At 45.4% G+C, this 13,276-nt stretch overlaps 1 protein-coding gene across 2 annotated transcripts in view; it reads left to right on the top strand.

The window, feature by feature from the left end:
* Positions 1 to 1,538: 1,538 nt before the first annotated feature.
* CERS2 (ceramide synthase 2) overlaps positions 1,539 to 13,276 on the top strand; it is a 145,442-nt gene continuing 133,704 nt past the window's right edge. Inside the window, exon 1 of one of the 2 annotated variants that reach the window (XM_068253270.1) lies at positions 1,539 to 1,736. The gene's annotated coding sequence lies outside the window, so the exon portion shown is untranslated. The remainder of the gene's footprint in view (positions 1,737 to 13,276) is intronic. The other variant, XM_068253272.1, reaches the window with a different exon arrangement.

The raw sequence follows: 13,276 nt of genomic DNA, 5'->3' as shown, positions 1-13,276 counted from the left end.
ATGCTCATTGGCCACAAAGAGGCATCTTTTTATCAACTAAATTATGTTTATCAGCTACATACGGTGCCCTTATATAAACAAAATCATGTTTATCAGCTACATCCGGTGTCCTTTTTTCCAGGCGCCTTTTTCATATGTGCCCACCATAGGCTTCATTCAGTTTATCTTTCCAGATTCAGGCTAGGTTCACAGTGGGTCAGTTGCATATTTTTTTTATTTTATTATTATTTAGTATTTATATAGCGCCAACATATTACGCAGTGCTGTACAGTGTATATATATATCTTTTCACTAACTGTCCCTCAAAGGAGCTCACAATCTAATCCCTACCATTGTCATAAATCTATATTATGTAGTGTAAGTACTGTAGTCTAGGGCCAATTTTAGGGGGAGCCAATTAACTTATCCGTATGGTTTTTTTGGAATGTGGGAGGAAACCGGAGTGCCACGCAGACACGGAGAGAACATACAAACTCTTTTGCAGATAGTGCCCTGGCTGGGATTCGAACCAGGGACCCAGCACTGCAAGGCGAGAGAGCAAATGCATTATAATGTGTTATAATGAGTGTGAACTGTAATGGAGGGTGGATATAGACAAATACAAAAACCTACATGCAGCGAGTTACAATAACGCGATCAGTTACAACTGAGCACTGTGAACAGGGCCATAGAATTGTATGGGCAGCGAGCTGACATGCAGAATGAATCTGCAACGCAACTGACCACTGTGAACAGGGCCTCAGGGGTACTTTAATCACAAATTCAACATTCAGCCACCTGGGAGTTTTTCGGATGTGGGAGGAAACCAGAGTGCCTGGAGGAAACTCACGTAGACACAGGGAAACCATACAAACTCCTTGCAAATGTTGACCTGGCTAGGATTCAAACCCAGCGATGCAAGGAAAGAGCACTAACCACTACGCTACTGTGCTGCCCTTTCAGGACAGATGTACAGATCTGTAGAAATATATGTATTTTTTTTCTGAAAAAAAATGTGTTTAATTGACTCTAAACTTGATTCCCATCCTTTAAATTGATTTAATTCATATTTTCAATTGTTAATATGAAGGAAAATGTGCAAGGATAGAAAGGACCAGTGTACTTTGAATTATAAGACAGCATATTTTTCTTATGAAATCTTTATGGTATGTGTGACTAGGGTCGTGCCAGGGGCATGGTAGAGAGTGTAGCAGGGTCGTCCCTCTTTCCTATCTCAAAAAGTTGGTTGGGAGGTATATGGAGCTACACTGACCATCTGCTTTAGATCATCACTTCATTGCCATCATGTTTCCAATTCATCTGAGTCAGCAAGTTCCTACAAGTTGAGCTGAGAGTTACAGTGCTGAGGAGAGGTGTACATAGAAGATGGATTTGGTCCTGCCAATAAAGCTTTTTTGGATTTGGAGATGGCAGCTCTCCATGCCTGAACCAGGGCGCTCCTCAATGACCACTTTGGACCTCCTGACTCTCAGGACTAGTTGTGCGTCGTGCGTTGCCCCTGGATTTCACTGCTGAGACCTGCTTAGAGGAGGGGGAGCCGAGGGAAGAGGAGGGAGTGGACTAGTTGAGAGGAAGAGGAGTAGTCAGCCCTTCCACTCATAGGATTTGCAGTCAGGGGTGGGGTGAAAGGCAACGTCAGAAGATCAGAACTCCCGGGGATCAGACAGCACTCTCTCCCACCTCCTGGTGTTGGGCTCTGGGTACAGGCAGGACTCATCCCTCCTGATCTGCTACAAGTAGGTCCCTTATTTACTTATTTCAGCCTCCCACCATCGTCTAACAATGACTAGTGCTTCAGGCAGCATGCGCTACATGTCACCATTGCCTGGCTTGTGATTACTCTTATGTTACAACTTTCTTGCCGTGTGAAGCGATCGCGCAGTGATCTCATGGCTCATCCTGGCTCGTGTGGCTGCTGCTCAGCGCTGCGAGCAAGTGTTGTTATAATATAGAGGCAGTGATTATATGTTACTGTTGCTGTATCTGTGAGTACTGGTCCTCCTAGTGAGCCACCTGCTAATAGTACAGGGACGTCATGCTGATGAACTCACCTGTAAGGTGCTAGACACCGATCGATATATATAATATTTTCCAATTTTAGCTCTGATCTTCCTCCAAACTTGTCTTTTTATGTAGAAATAGTATCAGTTGATGGACAAGAAACTCAATTTAATCTTTATGTACAAATAGTACAATATAAATTAATAAAATATAAGGTGATTTAAAATGTTTTAACCCTCTTATTTTGAAAATCCACTGAATTAAAGTTAATTGCCTAACGTATATATTTTTTGAAGGCCTTACCAATTTCTTAAAGGACAATTGTAAGGAGAGGGATATGGAGGCTGCCATATTTATTTCATTTTAAAAATACCTGTTGCCTGGCAGCCCTGCTGATCTATGTGGCTGCAGTAGTGTCTGAATAACACCAGAAACAAGCATGCAGCTGATCTTGTCACATCTGACAATATTGTCAGAAACTCCTGATCTGCTGCATGCTTGTTCAGTGTCTGTGGCTAAAAGTATTAGAGGCAGAGGATCAGCAGGATTGCCAGGCAACTGGTATTGTTTAAATGAAATAAAAATGGCAGCCTCCTTACAGTTGTCCTTTTAACAAATGGTCCTGTGTAAAACCTCCATGCTTATCTGCTGGCATACACAAAGGTATATGAAAACTGGACCTAATTGATGCTTTCCCGCTTGCAATGTATTTATTTGTGATTGATCTGACTGGATTAATCTGTCAAATTGCATTGCTGACTCAATGGGTTGTAACTTGTTTGAGCACCTAGAAAGTTTGCTTTTAAAACCATTGAATTTATGTACCGAACATTCTTGTAGGGGTTTGTATTGATTCGTTTTTCCTACCAGGACAGCTATTGAATATTTACCGGTATACAAAATTGAGGTCCACTGAGGGAAATGGTTTTTAATCTAATTTTTATTTTCTATTTTATCAATCACTTTACCAAAATAAACTAAAATAGATTTAGATTGTAACCACTGTTAAAGGTGGCCATACACTGGTCGATTTGCCATCAGATCGACCAACAGATAGATCCCTCTCTGATCAAATCTGACCAGAGAGGGATCTTATGGCTGCCTTTACTGCAAACAGATTGTGAATCGATTTCAGCATGAAACAAACGTACAAACTACTTACTCAAGGTTCCTATTTTATGGGAGTCAGGGTGGGATTAAAAAAAATACATTGGGTATCATTCATAAAGAGGCTGTCGGTAGTGCGTGAAAACACCGTTCTTCTCCGCAACTGGTACTTTAGACTTCTGGGTAGGCATTCATAAAGAAGTGTGTAGGTGCGGTGGCAGTGCGGAGATTCCCCGAACTAGGCTGGCGGTAGGCAGGCGGTAGGCAGGCGGAGACACGGAAGCTGCCGAGTTGATACATTTCTCCGTGTTCCGCTCTGCTGCAGCTGCCTGGGAGGTCTGTGTGTCTCCATTCACTTGCATTGGTATCGCCACATCAGAGGGAGCGGGACTTTCCGACCTGACACCGCTGGCGGTATTCTTTATGAATTAACATTTTGCTACATTTGTTCCGTTAATCACCGCACAAGGCGGTGATTTATCACTCTGCTCGGTATGTCTTTTTTTCATGCGGAAAGAGCCTTTATGAATGCTGACTTTGCCGAGTGGTCGGTAAAGTCAGCTGTTTTAAGCATTTCCGCATGCGGAAATGCTTTATGAATGATACCCATTGAATGCCTTTTTGCTCAGCATTCTACAGTGAGTAGGTAGGCAGTACATGTCTCTATCTCAAGGGATCTCATAATCAGCTTGCACCTTGGTTATTACATTACAACACAGGTATATTATTTGCTTTACTGATGTTGCTCCTTAGTAATGAGTATAGACAAAGTAAATCCGGCAATCAATGTCTTTTTTTTCCATTTCCCTAAAGGTGCTCATTAACAGTACGATTTCCCTGATAGGGTAACGTTAATGCTGCTGATCGATCTAAATGATTATTTGTCTAATAGAGTTGCTCATCATTTTCCCTTTCATTGGTGGGACCGAATGATTGTTGCCTATCGATCGCAATGATTGGATGGTCGACTGTTCTGGATCATTAATTGCATACATTTTGAAATCGGCGCTGGTAGACTTGGGGCAGGATGCAGCTGGTATATGGCTGATCCTGCTTCTGCACAAGTCCGGGCCGTGTTAATTACTATTCCCCCTCCAGGCCGCCATGGATGTTGGGGAATGATATAATTTGGCTTCCAGCGATTGCTGGAGGCCGAATTATTGTGTTTTTTTAAGCAACTTCGGCTCAGTCTTCTGACGGCGCCGATGTTACTTACTAAGCGCTATAGATGTGATTCCTGTAATAGTCTATTGTGGCGCTGGCTGCGCCCAAATCTAGCAGCGCTGAAAAGCACTGCTCCTTCATTAATTACCTTTAGATGCCCATCAATGGTACAATCTAGATTGTTAATTGTGCCAAATCCTGTGTAGTAGAAAGGTAGACTACGTGCATATATAGCAAAGCCTTCGGTATCCAGCACTGGCAGGGATCGCCTGGTGCCAGATACATGTGCTCGCTGGGTGGAGTTTCCAGTGCCGTCTTCTGTCTTTCTGAGGTCCTTCTTGCACGACTCTCACCGTGTCGCCTAGACCGCTTTGGGGCACGTGGCACGCCGGGAGCCATGCACAGACGTGGAAAGCTGCTAGGAACAACAGGAAGCCTAGAAGACTTCACAGGTCACTTGGTGAGTATCACTGCAACCCCTCCCACACCAAAACAGTCCCTGTTATTCCCTCAGGCATGCTGGTTAGTTGAGACTTTCAGTTGCCTGAGTTCCAGATAACACGGACTTTGCTGTACTTTGAATGAATCATTTAGGTAGACCCTCATTATATAGAAGTGGTAAGATTGTACAGTCAGGATTGTATTTTTAATTCACTTTTAAAGGAATCAACAAGCAAAATAATAGCAAATCCGATTTACTAACCTGGGGCTTTTTCCAGCCCCTCGCAGCTGTTTGTCCCGAGGCAAGAGCTCCATTCGCAGCCGCCTGCCTTGGGTCCCCACACGGTGCAGAGGACGACCTCGGGGGTCATCATAACTGTGCCTGCGTGAAGCACAGCTGTCAATCAAGCCCACAGTGTCCACGGGGTCCTCTGCACCGTGCAGGGACCCTGGTCCGGCGGCTGCGAACGGAGCTGTCGGCGTGGGACAGACAGCTGCAAGGGGCTGGAGAGAGTCCCAGGTAAGTAAATTGGATTTGATATTTTGCTTGATGATTCCTTTAAGCAAACCACTCATTTAATTAATTTGATTAATTTTAGAGGTGCCCATGGACGATCGTCTTGGTTGTAAAATCTTACCAGATCGCTGTAGTAGAAGGGTAAGCAGAGTGCTACATCATTTCCACAAAAAGCACACAGTGAAGCAAACTTTTCATTTCATTGACTGTATGCTTCACTGTATGTGGTGCAAGGTGTGGGATACATGTGCTGTTTTCCTGATCTATTGCGGTCCTGCTGTCACAGGGAACACAACAGTCACTGTAGCGTGGCCTTAGAGGCTTAGGATTGACAGGAAAGCCAGGTAATTTGCATTGTTTAAAAGGAAATGTCAGCCTCCATATCACTTTCACTTTAAGGGAAAACCCGAGGTGAGAATGATATGGAGGCTACCATATTTATTTCATTTAAAGTGAACCTTAAGTCATACAAAAAAAAATGAGTTTTACTCACCTGTGGCTTCCCTCAGCCCCCTGCAGCTTATCGATGCCCTCGCCGTGTCTCTCTGATCCTCCCGGCCCCGCCGGCGACCACTTTCGGTTTCGCCGTCAGGACCCGACAGGCATGTTCCCTCTTGGCCACAAAAGCAGCATAGGGGGCGATATTGGGGCTGGGAACGTGAAGAATCACTCCCATGCCTGTCGGGTCCTGACGACGAAACCAGAAGTGGTCGCCGGCGGGGACGGGAGGATCAGAGAGACATGGCGAGGGCACCGATCAGCTGCAGGGGGCTGAGGGAAGCCCCAGGTGAGTAAAACTCATTTTTTTTGTATTACCTCTTTACGCAATACCAGTTGCCTGGCTTTCGTGCTGATCCTCTGCCTCTAATACGTGCCGTAGACCCTGAACAAGCATATGCCGGTCAGATTCTAACAATACTACTACTGCAGCCAGATAGATCAGCAGGGCTGCCAGGCAACTGATGTTGTTTAAAAGGAAACAAATATATCAGCCTCCATATCACTTTCACCTCAGGTTCACTTTAAAACTGTCTGTTTCACGCAGCAGGCCTCCACCTGTCTTCCCGGGTGGCTTCTGTCCCCTGCAATACGGCCCAAAAGCCTGGCCAAGTCACACTTTGTCGTGCATGCGCAACTAGGCTTCCGGGCCATATTGTGGGGGCCAGTAGGAACCCAGGGAGATGGTGAGGGACTGAGCGACCTCAAGGGGGCTTAAGGGAGCCCAAGGTAAGTATAGTACTTGAGATGTCTTTCATCTCAGGATCACTTTAAACATGTTCTGCATATGATCCATTCAGTTATGTCCATATATGTCCGTTGCAGTGACAGAATGAAAAGTCCTGATCTGCACAAATTCACCTGACTGAGTCGGGCATGCGATAGCATGCGTGTGTGAACCCAGCCTAATAGATACGAGTTAATGTGATGGCATAAGTAGGAACTTAATGCTGCTGTTTCTATGACATTGTTTCTGTGGAAGATCTGGGACTGCCCCTAGGTAACAGAGGCAGCTGGCATGAATGTCACCAATCCAGTCAGGCAAGCATAGTATGTGTGGAGATGCCTTGAGAATACACAGCTGTGTTGTGAGCTGTTAGCACCTGCAGACACCTGGGAAATCCACTATCCCATTGCAGCTTATTCTCACTTTACACTGCATCTGACTGTATTGGCGCAGCTCAGTGCTCTGTACACAGACATTTCTGTTTGGGAGGGGTTTTATATCTGGCTCAAGGTGTCTCTATTGAGCTACATGGTTGGGGGCTATAGTAACTTGTTGTTAGGCCTGCCTCTATGGAGAAACAAGGTGTGTGGGTTTGTGTGAAGAGGGGAGCTGCCAGCTGATTTACTTGCTGTGGAATTTCCCCTCTGGTTGATGTGAATCCTAATGGGATTCCTTCAGTGTGCTGAGGGGGGAGAAGCCCAGTATGGAGGGGCTGCCTCCTGTCTGAGGTGTCTGGATCCATTCTTCAGCTTTGCAGAAAACCTAGCATATTACAGAGCCAGCTCCAATGCAGGTGTCACATTGGTTTGTATGGATTTGCCTAATATTTCCTTGCATCTAGGTTGGATAGCAGATTTGCTTTGCAAGATTGCTACTAAGCAGAGTTTTCCCAAGCATCTGTTAAAGAGGAACTCCAGTGAAAAATGTAATAAAAAAGTGCTTAATTTTTACGATAATTATACATAAATGATTTAGTAAGGAGTTTTGAATCAGGATGATACCATTTATTGGCTAACTTAGAGATGGATAAACTGAGCTTTCGGCTCATAAAAAGCCTTCGTCGGACTGGTTCCTGACCAGAACTGAAAAACACAGCTTATATACACTGACATACAGAATCATCCTGATTCAATACTCCTAGCTTTCACTCATGGCTAACACGGTACAACACTCTACTGCTTCTACTAAATGATTTAGTCAGTGTTTGCCCATTGTAAAATCTTTCCTCTCTTTGATTTACATTCTAACATTTACCACATGGTGAGGTTTTTACTGCTGGCAGGTGATGTCAATGGAAGGAGATGCTGCTTGCTTTTTTGGCAGTTGGAACCAGCTGTAAACAGCTGTTATTTCCCACAATGCAATGAGATTCATAGACGGGATCGCAATGTGGGAGCGGTTTCACCACAATGTCAGCCATACAGGGCCCCCTGATGATCCATTTGTAAAAAGGAAAAAAAAATTCTCATGTAAAAGAAGGTCTCAGTTACTGATTAGGATGAAGTTAAATTCTTGGTCATGGTTATGGTGTCTCTGCTGAGCGTCTAGCGTGTGTACAGCCGCCCTGCTGCATGGCTGGGAGATCCGAAGTGCGAGATGGTATCAGCCGAGTGCATTGGCCCCCTCCTTACCTCACCTGCTGGAAGATGCTCTGTTCCCCCTTCCCCTCAACAGCAATAAAATGCATTGTGAGGTTGTACAGCACTGTGCCCTAAACTGTCCCTGTCCCCCCAGGCATTGAGACCTGAACGCTGCAGGTGACAAGGTTTGTGCATGTCTACACGCATTAGGGCCTAGTACGGTAATATACTATTAGATGTTGTGAACAATCGATAATGATTTGTTATTGTATCCAACCCTAAAAGTACACTGCGAACCATAACAGTAAAATGTATATAAAATGAACCTCCCCTAAGTAGATTCGTACATGGTATGGGCAGGTGAGGGGTGCAAGGGGTGGCAAGCATTTAATTACCTTCAGGAGGACTTCTCTGTAGCTCTCCTGTGTGTATGCAGGCCTCCATCTTGCCTGTCTGTGCCACAAAGCACAGTGCCTGCGGTGTTATCCTGTGGGCCACAGGATAACACCGCAGGCACCAGGATAACACCGCAGGCACTGTGCTCTGTGGCACAGACAGGCAAGATGGAGGCCTGCATACACACAGGAGAGCTACAGAGAAGTCTTCCTGTAGCACACACGATTTACTTATATATTTAACTGTAATGGTATTTAGATCCCTTAAGGCTACTTGCACACCAAGACATTGCGTTAGGTGCTACGTTAAGGTCGCATAACGTGCACCTAATGCAACGCATGGTGCTGCAAGTGAGGACGGTAGAGTGAGCCGCGTTAGGCGGCTCGATTCCTATAATGTCTCCCAGAGTGGCGCTGATTGGCCAGCGGGACCACGTGATGCGGAGCGAGACACTCCGCATCACGTGGTCCCGCCGGCCAATCAGCGGCCGCCAGTGCAGTGAATATTAAGTAGCCATGTGCGCGGCTACTGTAGCTGGCTCTCCCCGCCTCCTCTCCGCCCCCCACTGCGCATGTGCAAACAGTCTTAACGCGGCTATAGCCGCTGTAACGCCGTAGCATGCTGCATTTTCCGGAGAACGTGCAGCGTTACATGTAACGCAACGTGGGCTGTGTGAACAGCCCACTTGTGTTACATTGCTGAGCGTTGGGGGAGCGTTACAGGCGCACTAACATGTGCCTGTAACGTCTTAGTGTGTAAGCAGCCTTAAAGGACAACTGACCTGAGAGGAATATGGAAGCCATATGCATTGCTTAAAAGAAAACCAATATGGCAGCCTCCCTATCCCTCTCAGATCCTTTAAAGGACAACTGAAGCAAGAGGGATAGGGAGGCTGCCATATATATTTCCATTTAAACAGTTGCCTGGCTGTCCTGCTGGTCCTCTGCCTCGTATACTTTTAGCCGTAGACCCTGAACAAGCATGCAGCAGGTCAGGTGTTATTGTCTGATCTGACAAGATTAGCTGCATGCTTGTTTCTGGTGTTATTCAGACACTACTGCAGCCAAATAGACCAGCAGGACTGCTAGGAAACTGGTATTATTTAAAAATGAAATAAATATGGCATCCTCTCACTTCAGTTGTCCCTTAAAGAGAACCAGAAATAAAGAATTAAAAGTTAGTTGTTCATACCTGGGGCTTCCCGCAGGTCCAGAAACCCTGATCGCTCCCACGCCGCGGTCCTCAGCCTTCCCCGTTCGCCACACCGGCTCCCGTGACTTCAGCCGACTGGCCAGTCAAGGCGTAGCTGAAGTGCGCTCCTTGCGTACCTCTCCAGCGGCTGATGGAAAGATACGCAAGGAGCGCACTTCACTTGCATAGGCTGGCGACGCCCCCTGGAAGTCCGTGAGCCGGTGCGGCGAACGGGGAAGGCTGAAGACCGCGGCGTGGGAGCGATCAGGGTTTCTGGACCTGCGGGAAGCCCTAGGTATGTATAACTAACTTTTAATTCTTTATCTCTGGTTTCCTTTAAGGACATTTTTTTTTAATGCCTCATCCAGCATGTGCATTACATTTAAAGGGACTCAGAGCTGGAATACATTTTTATACTTACCTGGGGCTTGCTCCAGCCCCATCCGCTCGGATCGCTCCCACGCTGCCGTCCTCCGCTTCCTGTAGCTTCGGGAACCGTGTTTTAAACGGGCGAGCTTATGCCTAGTAGAATTAGAATAACGTGAACAGACCCATAGAATTACACCACGGGATATGTTGGCGCTTTACAAATCAATAATAATTGTATGGGCAGTGGTTTGACATGCAGAGTTATTCTGTAACGAAACTGATCACTGTGAACAGGGCCAGAGTCTGATCTGCTCTCACGTACAGTATTTTATCAAAAAGGGGAAATTTGTAAAAAGTGCACATATTTACATGCTCCTACATTGTTCCACATTCTAAGTGGCTTATCAGTAATAAGCAGGTATCGCCTACATTAAGACAAACTGCAAATAAAGCTTTGCTATTCTACACTAGCAACTGATTCTCCTCACAATTACAGGCTGTCTAGTTCTCCTGTGACTGCATATGAGCTAACTGGAGCTCCCTCGGGTGTAAATTGATTAGTAGGTAGAATCCCAGGGTAGTTGGGGCACATTAGCACTGATGAAGTGAAGTGACAGAGCAGTGTACAGCCGGGACTGGGAGATCAGTCTTAACTTATACCAGGAAATGCGATAGACGGTATCCAAAGGTCTTTCTATACATCTGTTAGTTACTGTAGGAATGTTGGCAGCTGCATTCCAGCTTGTCAGGTGAAAAGCCATTGTTCTGAGTTCCTGGGATGGAGCCTGCTCTGCCACTACCCTACTATAACATTGTTTCTCGTTGGTACAAGTCAAGCAAACGCGGTGTGGGTTTTGCATGTCCACATGTAGATATAAAACTTACACTAGGTACACCCCATGCAATTTTTTTTTTTTTGTCCAATCGACTGGTAATCTGACAGGAAGTTGCATCGTATGTATATGTCCAAACTGCTCCCAATCAATGATGGGATTGATTTTCTGTTAATAACTTCACAAAATCGATCCCGTTACGGGAGCCGATACAGGACGGAAGCCGATCAAGACCTGTCAGAACTGATCTGTGGGATCCCATCAATCGGGCGGTAAATTGCACTTTGTGTTTCTAGCACTAAACAACGCTCGCAGTAGCCGTTGCATTCTCTGTGACAGCAGAGATGCAACGCAACAGATTGGGAAAGCAGCGCCACATGTTACCCTTGTGTTGCGTGCAGTGAAGCATACAGTCAGTGAGAAGTGTGCTTTACTTTTTACTGTTAATGCAGGCCAGTTACGATGCCACAACCCGTTACACCGCACCACTTCTGCGCAAAAGTCCGCGAGCGGCGCTTCACGTGCTAACTGTTTAGCACGGGTTTGTGAATCGAGCACAGTGTATTCTATGGAGCTGAACGCCTCATCAGATACAAATCTTTGCAAGATGCTGCACACAAAGATGCTGTACACATGCAACAGATCAGTATCTGCAAAAGATCTGTTCCTGCCAAAGATTAGTTCCTGCAAATTGCATTCAAAGTCTGATATCTGCAGATCTCATACACACCCTAGTACACACCATACAATTTTCTGTAAGATTTTCTGTTAGATTTACCCGCCAGATAGATAATTTCCAACATGTTGGAAATTATCTAGCTAACCATCTATCTGCCCAGCAATTAGGCATTGTTCTGCTCAGTAGGAGATGACCAGAAGACATTCATCCAGGGTGGATCTTCAGATCTGCAGATGATTTTCTGATCTGCAGATGAATGTCCATTAAACAAGGTGTGTATGAGATCTGCAGATATCATAGACTATGAATGCAATTTGCAGAAAATGATTTTTTGCAGAAAGATTTTTTTTTTTGCAGGATCTGATCTTTTTTTATCTGATGAGGAGCTCAGCTCAATAGACTAGACTGTGTCAGGAATGCTCTCATACTTCATCGAAGGGGGGTCCGTGATCTTTAATTTTCCAAATCCTTTTATCTGATGCATGTGCCTACCTTTAGGCTGCTCACAGTGCCCATGTTGCGTTACAGGGTAACGCTGCACGTTCTGGGAAAGTGCAGCATGCAGTACGTTATATGCGGCTTTAGCCGCGTTAGACTGTGTGCGCATGCTCAGAAATGTTTCTTTTTTTTTATATATATATATATATGCTGCCGGAGAGGAGGTAGGGAGAGTCCGCTAATGTAGCCAGGCACATGGCTACTTAATATTCACTGCACCTGCAGTGTTGTTTTCCTGTAGCGGCCGCTGATTGGCTGGCGAGACCACGTGATCCGCATCACGTGGTCCTGCCAGCCAATCAGCGCCACGGAAACCACATGATCGGAACGATCACGTGGTCTCCGCAGTCTGTACTGCGCACAAAGCGCTGCATAACTCGGGTCACTCTGGCATCCTCCTCCAACACCACCAGGCGTAGCGTTAGGGGCACGTTATGCGACTATAACGTCCCCTAAATGCAATGTCCTGGTGGGAAAGAGGCCTTAGGCTAAAAGTATTAGAGGCAGAGGATCAGCAGGACAACCCGGCAATTTGCATTGTTTGAAAGGAAATAAATATGGCAGCCTCCATATCTCTTTCACTTCACGTGTCCTTTTAGAATGCTGCCTTTAAAATGCTTATTACTCCGATCAAATCTTTTACAATTCTATTACCCCAACATGTCTGATCGGGTAAAAAAAAAATGTTGGCGTTGATTTTGACCTAAAATTGAACAGACAGGCAGAGGCGCATCTAGGGAATACTGCACCTATGGCAAGCATTGAGATTTGCCCCTAGGGAGGGGTGACACCCCTCCAAATATCTCAAATATTTTAATGCTTAGTCTCAGTTGAATTCATTGTGACCAAGTTGTTAAGTTTAGCATGGTCTATAACAATGGCCTATCGCAACCATCGATTCAACCAGGCAGCAGAATGTCCCCCAGATAAAAACTAGACTCTGGATGGAGAGCACCAAGGATGCTATAGAGTAGCACCCCCAGTAAGAGGCTCCCATGGCACATGCCATACCTGCACACCTGTAGACACGCTTCTGCAGACAGGACGGAAAATGCCTCTTGACCAGGGCATGAGTGGTGGTTGATCGTGTTACATTACCTCAAACAGTGCAACAAACCGATCAATTATTTTTAGTAGATTTCTTGCTGAAAAATATGTTTTAAATTGCGTTTTTTGACTACCTGAGGTACATGAATATAGTATGTTGTTGTGTTTTTGTTTTTTTTTATGAATGTTTGTGTAGATTTAAAATACAGGTAAATTGTAAAATATTGA

The sequence above is a fragment of the Hyperolius riggenbachi genome, chromosome 9 (genome assembly GCF_040937935.1).
Source record: "Hyperolius riggenbachi isolate aHypRig1 chromosome 9, aHypRig1.pri, whole genome shotgun sequence".
Classification (NCBI taxonomy): Eukaryota; Metazoa; Chordata; class Amphibia; order Anura; family Hyperoliidae; genus Hyperolius; species Hyperolius riggenbachi.
Note: the sequence above shows the minus strand (reverse complement) of the source record. Positions and strands in the feature narration are given on the sequence as shown.